The sequence below is a fragment of the Megalobrama amblycephala genome, linkage group LG9 (assembly GCF_018812025.1).
Source record: "Megalobrama amblycephala isolate DHTTF-2021 linkage group LG9, ASM1881202v1, whole genome shotgun sequence".
Lineage (NCBI taxonomy): Eukaryota > Metazoa > Chordata > Actinopteri > Cypriniformes > Xenocyprididae > Megalobrama > Megalobrama amblycephala.
Window position 1 is genome coordinate 12,268,534 of NC_063052.1, and position 11,889 is coordinate 12,280,422.

At 38.5% G+C, this 11,889-nt stretch overlaps 1 long non-coding RNA gene across 1 annotated transcript; it reads left to right on the plus strand.

Annotated features, from left to right (window-relative positions):
- Positions 1 to 1,401: 1,401 nt before the first annotated feature.
- Positions 1,402 to 11,395, plus strand: LOC125275003. Its single transcript, XR_007186363.1, has 3 exons — positions 1,402 to 2,347; positions 11,165 to 11,187; positions 11,302 to 11,395. It is a non-coding gene; the product is annotated as an uncharacterized LOC125275003 (long non-coding RNA).
- Positions 11,396 to 11,889: the final 494 nt, after the last annotated feature.

The window sequence follows — 11,889 nt, forward strand, 5'->3', positions numbered from 1 at the left end:
TATGTGAAAAATACTGTGTTTTTTTTACACGCGAAACATGAACACATGTTATATTGCACACTATAAACACAATCAAAGATTCAAAAAAACAAGAAAAACGGGACCTTTGAGTTTAAAGGGGTAGTTCAGAGAAGATATTTCGAAGAACGTCGGTAACCCAACAGTTGATGGGCCCCATTGACTTCCATAGTATTTTTTTTCCAGACTACGGAAGAAATGGGGCCCATCAACTGTTTAGTTACCGACATTCTTCGAAATATCGTCTTTTGTGTTCAGCAGAAGAAAGAAATTCATAAAGGTTTGGAACAACTTGAGGGTGAGTAAATGATGACAGATTTTTCATTTTTGGACAAACTATTCATTTAATGGCTGTTCACACCAAGGATGACAACTATATACCAATAATAATATAGTTCTAAAAATCATTCTCAATACAGAAGAACAGCACACACCACAACTAAAATGATAACGGCACAGAGAAACGATATCGTTGACTATGGAAAGCTATTTGTGTGCGTCATTACGCTTACGGCGAACCGCATTTATTATTCTTCAAATATTCAGTTATGCATTGTTGTGTATATCTGACATTTGTAGTCGACTGTATACAAAAACAGACTGAGGCTCATTTTTATAATTGTGTATATAAACGTTACACTTGTAGTATAGCCATTTGATATTAAGAAGTGTTTAAAGTATATAAGTTTGCCCTGGCTTTGAATATCAGTAGGTGTGAATTGTGAACATGGTATTGAACAAATTCTATTATTAATATTCGATTATTAACTAAAGAAATCGCTGTTTAGGAACTACAACGAGCTGCTTCCCGGGTTGGTGACATCACTAACCCCAAATCTTACATAAACCCTGCCCCGGGAACACACAACAAAGGGGGTGAGGCCATGTTGGGCTGCTTTAGAGAAGAGGAAGAGTTGTTGTAGTAGAATGTCATTGCTATGCTGTCATTTTACCCCAAACTGCTTCACAAACGAGGGTCAATTCAAGTGCTGGATTTGCATAAAATGACGGCGCATGCTAGTGGATGAGTTGAATCAACTCCACAGCAACTACATAAATATATCCACTAACCATTCAGAAACGTCCAGTTTCATTCTAAAAGTTGTAACTTCTTCCTGAGTCTCTCCATCAGTGTCGACTCCGTTTGAACAATGTAAGGCTGAACACCGTTACTGACAATCCTCATTTTGGCTGCGTGAGATTCTCCAGCTTTGTTGTTGTTGAGCAACCGAAGTGTGAGCTGTTAAAGCTCCGCCCTCTTCTGGAAAGGGGGCAGGGAGCAGCAGCTCATTTGCATTTAAAGGGACACACACAAAAACGGCGTGTTTTTGCTCACACCCAAATAGGGGCAAATTTGACAAGCTATTCTAAATGATCTGTGGGGTATTTTGAGCTGAAACTTCACAGACGCATTCTGGAGACTTATATTACATCTTGTAAAAAGGGCATTATGTTTAAGTTTTAATGCTTAAAAATATTGTCATTTTGTAAATTTAATAGGTGAGCAACCTCTTTTTATGAATTCTCCATCATCATTTACCATTCACTTCATAATCTGTTGCTTTGTGTTTCTACATGACATGCTTATATTAAGCAATATCCACATATAAAATTGTGCGCAGCCCACACAGTTTAGTTTTTCTTGTAATCAACCCTCAAACATATTTCCCTGTGCTCTACTTGTTGTGTAAATGTCCGAGGTGTGTTTTAGTGCTCAACATGCGCCCACCTGCTCTGATTCTCTGTATTACTCAACCTCTGTTCCTGGGCCGTAGAGCAGATGCATTAATGATAGGGTGTGCTGGGGTCAGTAGAGATGTTATGATCGTAGCTGACCATTCTGTTCTCTGACCTTCAGCGTGTAATGGGTCAGAACTGCACATCTGTGCCGGCCAGGGTCGCAGCGTGTTTGTCACGCCTTTGTCACGCTAACATGTTAGACTGTAGTTATATTCATGGGTTATGTAATCAAAGGTTGAGTCAGAGCTCTTGTTGAAAAGATTTAAAATCCACCAAGTATAAAATGTACCCGAAATGCATCCCACTGGAGTGGTTCGTTTTCCGTCTTTCCAAGAATGTTTCCCTCAGGCCACTGCATAAACATTCAGTGACTGCAAACCGAAAACTATTAGTCATTACTATTAGTGTAATTTCCATGTCATTTCCACCTGTATACACATTGTTTAGTGACAGCTTGTCCCAATTACATCTCATTAGTCATCAGGAAGAGTGTCTGGAGAGGCTGCAGGTTAGTGGATGTCACAACTTTGGAATGAAGTTCAGTTGGGAATGATCCCTGACACCAAATCAGCTGCAGGGCTTGGACAAGGTAAGACCTGTTCCTCTATAAGTCAGTCTGCTCTCCACTTTCTGACCATTCCTATTTTTCCCTTTTTTTATAGTAATGGATTACTGGTATTTTCTTCAATGACATTATACTCTGGCTGAATCATTTAGCTTGCCAGCAATAGAGGGCAGTGTTGTGTGAAACATCTGCATCTGTGGTTTTCTCTCCAAGAGAGTGATTCTTTACTGACCCATCCACCTGCAAATGCCTTGATTTCATTTCTATTAAGTTTTGCATTGTACAGTGGGTCCAAACAAGTATTTGGACACCAATTTTGCAATTATTTTTGCTTGTGTCATTTTTAGTGGATGTATGAAGTTCACACAGCTGTCCTTTACAGTTACCACAGTTCATCACATTATAGACAGTGTCCAAGTACCAGATATATTGTTTTATCAATACCTCTTTTTTTATCAAACATCTTTTTATTAAAAATTTTTCTAGAAAAGTGTATTTGTGCTATATTTCTTTGATATAATTTGGTTTAATATTTGATTCTTAAAGGGTTAGTGCACCCAAAAATTAAAATTCTGTCTTTAATTACTCACCCTCATGTTGTTCCACACCCGTAAAACTTTCATTCACCTTCGGAACACAAATGAAGATATTTTTGATGAAATCTGAGAGCTCTCTGTCCCTCCATAGACAGCTACAGTTACATGAAAACGTATGGGAACCACCTGCAGAATCTGTGAAAATGTGAATAATTGTAACAAAACAGGAGAGATCATACAAAATGAATGTTATTTTTTATTTAGTACTGTCCTGAGTAAGATATTAAGATATCTTACTTAAAAGATATTTACATATAGTCCACAAGAAAAAAAAAACCCTGTATTTATTAAAATAACCCCATTCAAAATTTGTGAACCATTGGATCTTAATATTGTCACACTGAGGACAACTGAGGGACTCAAACAAAACTCTTAAAAAAGGTTCAAACATTGCTCCAGAAGGAAACACAATGCATTAAGAGTCGGGGGGTGAAAACTTTTGAATTTGAAGATCATGGTAAATTGTACTTAATTTGTGTCCCGGGAAACATACAAGTGTCTTCTGTTACTTCCGAAGGGCAGTACTAAATGAAAAAAAAAAAAAAAAAGATATTTCAAATAAAATAAGAAAAATTTGGACATCTTCATCCTGTTCAAAAGTTTTCACCCCCAAAAAGTTCTTCATTTGTGTTCTGAAGATGAAAGTCATTCTTACAGGTTTTGAATGACATGAGGGTGAGTAATTGATGACAGAATTTTCATTATTGGGTGAACTAACCCTTTAAGTGTCCAAATACTTTTTAGCACCACTGTCAAGAGAGGAAACAACGTTATTTAACAACTATGCATCAAGTGAACTGCATGAGCTGCACATTTCAGTGAACTGCATAAATCCTCACTGCCCATTTCTCCAGACTCCCAATATATATATGGGTGGAGTCCTCGCTAATATAGGTACAATTTGTTCCACACATCTCTACCCCCTTTTTTGAAAAAGAACATTCTATTTTTATTTTCTATTTATAACACAAATCAATGCAAAACAATTAAACTTTGTTTGATATAACATTCTTTGTGTCATTTTCACTTTTATCTCTGTTTATCTCACCTATTTTTGTTTTTCCAAACTAGAACAAAAGAACAAAGCAACACTCTAATCAGTAACTGATTTTAATCCAAGTAATGATTTGGTGTTTTCACAACTCTTCCTCTGGAAGTTACCATTGGTGACGCCTTCACAGGTGGAGCAGAAGCAACTTCAGGAGTATTTAACTGTTCAGTTCCTGCACCAGGAGGACCTGAATTCTTCCCTCCTTGAGGGAAGAATTCACCCAGTGCACCCAGTAGCTTCAGGTTGCAATGGCATCTCTTGCAGATGTTTACAGTTCCTGCATAGGACAGCTTCATTCTGTGTTTGCACCAAATAAGATCATGGTTCAGATGTTTTGTTCAGCACCACAGCTGGTGTTTACAAGCCTTTCTCACTATCCAGTTTAAGATGAACTTTCTCCCCAGGTTGAAGTTCAGGTGAAACACAAGCAGAGTGTCTTCGATTATAGAAGAACATGTAGGATTCCTTTGCAGCCTTATCCTTCCTCTCCACAGCTTTGTAATCAATGGGTTGAGGCTGGTGTTTTTCCTCAGGCATTGGCAAGTTGGTTCTGATCTGTCGACCTGTCATTATCTGGGCAGGGCTTAGTCCATTTGCAGCAATTGGTGTTGCTCTGTAGCACATCAGTTCCATATGAGGATCAGGTTGGAGGAGAATCCATTTTGCAGTTTGAACTGCTCTCTCTGCAGCTCCATTGGCTTGGGGGAAATGAGGACTTGAGGTTGTGTGGTGAAAATCGTAGTCTGTACTGAACTGCTGAAACTCAGAGTAGCTCCTCGCTGCAGAACAAGAGATCCAGGATCCAGATTCAGGGGGTGGAGACAGGTAGGTTTAGGGATATGTAAAGTTGGAGGAGTTGGATCCAGATCCAGGGAGTGAAGATGGGTAGGTTTAGGGATCAGGGGGTTGAGACGGGTAGGTTTAGGGATATGTAAAGTGGGAGGAGCTGGATCTGGATCCAACCTCACCCCCTGGATCTCGTGTTCTGCAGTGAGGACAATCTTGAAATTCAACCAAGGTGAACTGTGTGCGCCATTGTCAGATACATGTCACGCGAGTAGTAGTCTACGACTATCAAGTAAGTTTTACCATTCAACTCGTAAAAATCTGCGGCAATTTTTCACCAGGGACCAGCAGTCAATGGGGTAGTGATTAAAGGTTCTTTCCTTAGTGTGGGTTTGTGCACCCTCCTGAGACCCTTCTGTCATTACCTATTGCAGGCCACCAAACTGATATCTTTGCCCTCTGACGGCACTTGGAGAGACCTTGATGCCCTTTATGAATTCGGCTTAACACCTCCCTCATCAACTCAGGAATAACAATCCTGTCCTGACAGGAGCAGCCCATTGACAACAGACAAGGATACCCTTGCAGTATGATAGCCACCCAACTGGAAGGGTATATACTTTGGCCAACCCTTGCTGAGAAAGCTCATCACTGCCTGGAGATCAGCATCTTCCTCTGTGGCCTCTCTAATGGCATCTAGCTTTGATTGTAACGCCTCTTTAGATGTGATGACTGCATCAACATGTGCCTTCACCTCATCCTCCATCTCTGAGTGGCAGAGCCTTCTCAGAGGATTCCGAGAAAGTGTGTCTGCACCACCAAACATTTACCAGGGACATGCACTGCTTTCACATTGAAGTGCATGAGGCGCATTAGTAACCACTGACACCATAGTGGGGCATGATCAATATCATAGGAGATAATGAGTGGGACTATAGGTTTGTGTTCTGTTTGCATATCGGTGACTGCCTTCACCTTAGTTGCATCAGGCTTAATTTCTTCATGACCGATTGTGTGGCCAAAATACGGCAGCTCAAATTTGTTAAAAGTGACATTTATCACAGTTTCTCGGTTCTCAGAACAGCCTCAAGATTCTCGTCATGCTCGTTTTGGTCCTTGCCATAAACAAGAAGGCTACATCATCCTTGACAGCTACTGTGCCTTTGTGTCCAATTAGATGTCTACTCATTTCTCTTTGGAAAATTTTGGACGCTGAAGTAACTATTGTCTATTAAAACAGAACCGTCTTACTGGAGTTATGAATGTGGTCAACTTCACGCAGCTTGGGTCCAAAGGGATTTGCCAAAACCCTGAGGATGCGTCCAGAGTGGAATATACACAGGCTCCTGAGAGTTTGGGTGCAATATCCTTTAAAGTGTAATCATCCAACGCCGCCCACACTGCTCAGAGTGACGTTAGATGATATGTAAAAATGTTGCACACTTTCCTCTCAGGAGGATAAATGAACCAGAAAAGAATGAAGATTTTCCGAGTGAAAGAAGGCGGAACCTCAGCACACACCTACCTTATGTAATGGCCACAGACCAATGGTAGCTCAAAGGTGTTTAGGAGCCAGAGCAAACTTTACCAAAAGGTTTCCTTTGGTGAGCTGTTTCAAACTGCCAAAACGAACTCAAAACAAACTTAGTTTCTGCCTGAATTTGTTCGAAATGACATCATATCAGTTCGTTCTTTGATTTCATTTGAAGTATATCGGGGCCTTTAAGCTCAATTTTTACTGGTTCACATTTGAGCAAGCCAATGTCTCCATAGACATCATTGTGGTCTGTGATTTCATCCACTCTGGGCTATCTTACAAGCTGTGTTTTGACTGAGCAAATTGTTGGCCCGCACCATTTATTCATAGTTAAACCATGGTTAATTTTCGTAAGGGGAAAGCTGGTGCATTGAACTTGGGCATTATACCACTCAAAACAAGGCGAACTTGGTCATGTGTGCAACGTAAACTTATGACACCATGTCAAAAGAGGGAACAACAACGTTATTTAACTATGTGTTTATTGAACATACTGCATGAGCTGCACATTTCAGTGAACTGCATAAATCACCACTGCCCAATTTCCCCGGGCTCCCAATATATGGGTGGAGTTCCCGCCAAATACAGGTACAATTTAATTGGCCAACATAATAAGGCTGGTTCCACACGGCCACTTACTACAGTGTGCAGATCACAGATATTATGGTTATGTAAAAACAAACCAAAATTTAATGTATTATATGATGAAATTCTTAGCGCCACACAGTTCACTTTTGGTTAATCTTGATTTCTCATAACTTTGCATGTCTCACGAACGCGCACGTCGGCCAAGACCAACGACCAAGGTCAAGAATTTTGTTAATACATTCAATTTCAGTTTGTTTTTCACCAAACCCAATACCCCCTTGAACAGATGGAATAAACTGCATGTTGCATGGGATATCTGTGATATGTTAAGTCTTCTTTTTTAACGAGTGCGAGTGTGTCAATTTTTTAAAAAATTCTCCTTTTGTGGTCCATTCAAGAAAGAACAACGCCGGCTCTTCTCAACAAGTCACCCATTTTGAGGTATTATTCATCTCTGCAGCACAAATGTTATGGTCAGGGGTTTAAATAATCTAATAAGATTATGTTTTACACATAATAATTACATGTTATTTGTAAATATTATTGTGCAGTTAGTGGTCATGTTGTCTAGCTAATTACCCATCCTCCAAAACATAAATGACTCTGTAAAAGATTCTAACCAGACTCATCCACTCACTAAAATTGTATAATTTACAGTAATTTAATAACATGTAGTAGCCTAATGTAAATCAGTAATGTGAGATTCATGACACATTTAGAGGACTAAAGAAAAAAATTCATTATCAGTAGATTCGAACAGCTCAGCTTCAGCTGAGATAATAGTCGAAAGAGTCATCAGTCCAGGGGGTAGATAAGGTCTTTATTCGGCTCTTATCCTCTGGCCTTGAGAGGGTTATGAGACATTAGTGAGCTCACAGCTGCCAGCTGTGGTCCCTTCACTGTCAGCATTCTCACTTCCACCTCTTCTCCCAACATACTTCTGGTGTTTAAGTCTTGTTCGCTTACAACTCCCTCACATTCCTCAAAGCGAGAGGCTGGCAATGAAGGGAATGATGTGTTATTAAACAAACAGCCCATCATCCTCTCCATTACAGCTTCAAGGCAGCTTGCCGTGAATGTCAAAAGAAATGCATTAGGTGAACTAGAAGTATTCTCTGTATTTAACACTAGATTACATTTTCTAAAGATTTGTCTCTATCCAAAGGTCACAATCATGATGCTAGGGTGTTGTGGGCGGTTGCTAAAGAGGTATGTGGTTTTAGCATATTGTTGTGCAGTTGCTAGGCTGGTTGGGGTGTTGCCAAGGTGTTGCTATGCAGTTGCTAGAGCATTGTGGGTCGTTGCCAATGCGTTACTATATGGTTGCTAAAGGGCAACCACCCACATCACCCTAGCAACTGCATAGCCACTTTTTAGCTCCATATAGCAACACCTTGTCAACCACCCACATCACCTTAGCAACCACATAGCAATATGCTAAATCCAATTATAACTACTAAAGGCAGATTTATATTTCTGCGTCGAACCTATGCTGTAGCTTCATCGTAGGCTGTGTGTAGCACGCGTAACCTGACATGCACCCTCCAAAAGTCAGTTCTATGTGGACCGCAAGTGCTGTGATTGGTCTACTAGAACCTTTGCCTCAGGTAAAAAAAAAAACCAAACAAACAAAAAAACAAAGCGGACAGTAACGCCAGAAGTATAACAGAAAAAACGATGTGTAGCCTACGCAGAAGTGGTTTTAGCATATTGCTATGCAGCATGTGGTTGCTAAAGGGTTCTGAGTGGCTTTAATACATTGCTTTGCAGCTGCTAGGGGGTGCTCTGGGTGGTTGTCAAGGTGTTGCTATGCAGTTACTAAAGGATTCTCAGTGGTGTAGCACATCACTATGCAGTTGCTAGGATTTTGTGGGTGGTAGCCAATGTGTTGCTATGTGGTTACTAAAGGTTTCTGAGTAGTTTTAGAACATTACTATGCTGTTTCTAGGGTGTTGTGGGTGGTTGCCAAGGTGTTGTTATGCAGTTACTAAAGAATTCTGAGTGGTGTATAGCACATTGCTATGTAGTTGCTATAACTTTGAAGGTGGTTTCCTAGGTGTGCTATGTGGTTGCTAGAAGGTTCTGGGTGGTTTTAACACATTGCTATGCAGTTTCTAGGCTGTTTTTGGGTGTTGCTAAGGGGTTGATATGCATCTGAGAGCATTGTGGATGATTGCCAAGGTGTTGCTATGCCATTGCCAGGGGTTCTGGGTGGTTGCTAAAGGGTTGCTCACTGGCCCAAGACAAAATAGCTCACTATTTTGTTGGTATAGACCACTCATAATCATGACTATAATATTCTGGCAACATGTATGTGTTGCAGATCTTAGTTTGTACTGATTCAGAACAATCATTAAAGAATCACATTTAAGGATGAGTGCTTTGTATCTGTGGGGTTCAGGTGGAGCTCAGTGTGTAATGACAGGTTTGATTGTTTTCTGGGGGTTTAAGGGCCTGAGCATCTGCTCAGGAGACTTTAAAGAGCCTCTCTATTGATTTCCTTTCACTCCAATTAACAGGACACTTTGTAATAGTGCAATAGAGCTTGTACACAATGTCTATGTGCAGTCCATTTGTGCTCCCTCAGTAAGATCCTCCTTGAAGATGACCAAATCAAAATGTTCATTCATCACACAGTTTAAGCATTACAATTTCATAAGGCAGACAGTTGATCAAATCAGGAGCTTTTCTTCATGGTGTATATTTCCCTTAAATGAAATTTAGTTGTTTGTTTAGAATCTACCGCTATTCAAATCAAAGGAGTTTCAAACTTCTGAAGGAAAAAGTATGCAAATGTCTACTGTAATGTGCTCATAGATCACTATAACTTTCCACTAGAATTGATCTGACAGTCAGATGCTCTGAAACTCATCTACATTTCCAATGAAGATTTATTTAGTGGAGAATGCACAATGTGGACTTGAGTCTTATCTCTACTTGGCTGTGAAGCTCTACCCTGATTGTTTTACACAGTCATGGCCAAACATTAGTGAACACATTTTTCCCCCCGCATAAGCAAAAAGGTCATGCCAAAATGTCAGTCTGTAATGTTCAGTTAAGTTACAGTTTCTTTTCTTCTTTTTATTTATATCTCTTGTCAATTCATCATCACATGACACATATGCACAGTATTACAATAGTTCACGTTGCTTGCAGTTTGCATGAATTTCATCAATGATTCCCAACTTCATACAGCATCCAAATAATTGATTTTGTCTTCATTTAATCTCATAAATGACTTAGTATGTCATAATTTTGACTTTTTATCTCATAAATGTAGCAGTGTGACTTAGTATATCATACTTTTGAGTTTTCATCTTATAATTATGACTTAGTATGTCATAATTTCAACTATCTCAAAAATGACTCAGTATGTCATAATTTCCACTTTTAATCATGTGACTGTCATAATTTCAACTTTATATCTCATAAATGACTGTCATAATTTTGATTTATCTCATAAATGACTTAGTATGTCATAACGTCAACTTTTCATCTCATAAATGACTTAGTATGTCATAATTTTGACTTTTCATCATGTGAGAGTGTCATAATTTTGATTTATCTCATAAATGACTTTGTCATAATTTTGACTTTATATCTCATAAATGACTGTCATAATTTTTTATTTATCTCATAAATGACTTAGTGTGTCATAATTTAGACTTTATATCTAATAAATTACTGTCATAATTTCGATTTATCTCAGAAATGACTTAGTATGTCATAATTTCGATTCTTCATCTCATACATGTTAATTGGAGTATGTCATAATTTAGATTTTTTATGTAATAATTATGATTCGCAAAAGCATGTTTTTTCATATGTGGCGGAAATGGGCTTCCATATAATCCTTATTAAATGTTTCAATTTAAAACAGTTATATTTAAAACAGTAAGACTGTTTTCCAATGGGGTAAGAACAACTCACTTCAAGATTTCAGATGTTTTAAGGATCTTTAGATATTTTTACTTGTAAACAAGACAAAAACACTGATCAAGAAAATGATTTTGCAAATTGATATTTCTATTTTATTGGCTGCATATCTGACCATGACTCTAAACTGTATTGGACAAATAAAACAAATGAACAATGGATTATTCATTACTTGTAAGTAATTTAAAAAATTACACCAAATTAAAATATATCTGTTAATGGGGTCATAAAAATAAACTTAAAGGAAAAACAAGATTATTTTTCTTAGCCCACTGACAGATTTTTTTCTTGTTTTAAGCACAAACTCACTTCATTTTGATTTTTTTTTTTTTTTTTTTTTTTTTTAGAAAACAAGACTCAACATCATACTGTAAGTCATCTTGCTTCTCAAGTAAATGTATCTTGATTTAAGAATGTTTAGATATTTGTATTGGAAAACAAGGCATACTGAGTAAGAAAATCATTCTTTGCAATGAACCCTTAGGACATGTCCTGCTAAGTCAAGCTGTCTCAGGTCCAGGTATGTTGTGATGATGGTCCCTCAGAGAAATAGCATGCCCCTGACACCCTTATGAAGGTATGTGCCTATAGGACATCCTTGAACTCTCTCTCTGTCCATTCTCTATAATAGACCATCAACTTGTTGTTTGTGTCTACTTAACGCCATTCTGATAAGAAGTCATCCTCAAACCTTTCCATTAAAGCTGATTCATTATTAACACTGCATCTCAAAAATAGTTCATTTAATTTGTTATAATGTTGCTACCAAAGTCTTATATTTAGGATTGGCTTTTTTATCCCCGTTTAACATCAATTTTATTTTTTTCCATGATTATTCGAAGGCTCTCTTGGGTGGTAAAGTTCTCAGGAGGGATCCAGGATTGTATCAAGGTAAATTGTTGCCTCCCACCTAGCAACTCTGATATTGTTGTGTCTTTGTCTTGGCTCTCTGCTTTCTATTGTTTTCCCCTGTTGTTTTATTTTTCATTGAACATGGTGATAACACATCTGAGGAATTCTGAAGGTTTGAGCTGGGAAGGTCATGTGAAAACTTGTCCTCGTAGGTCTGTGG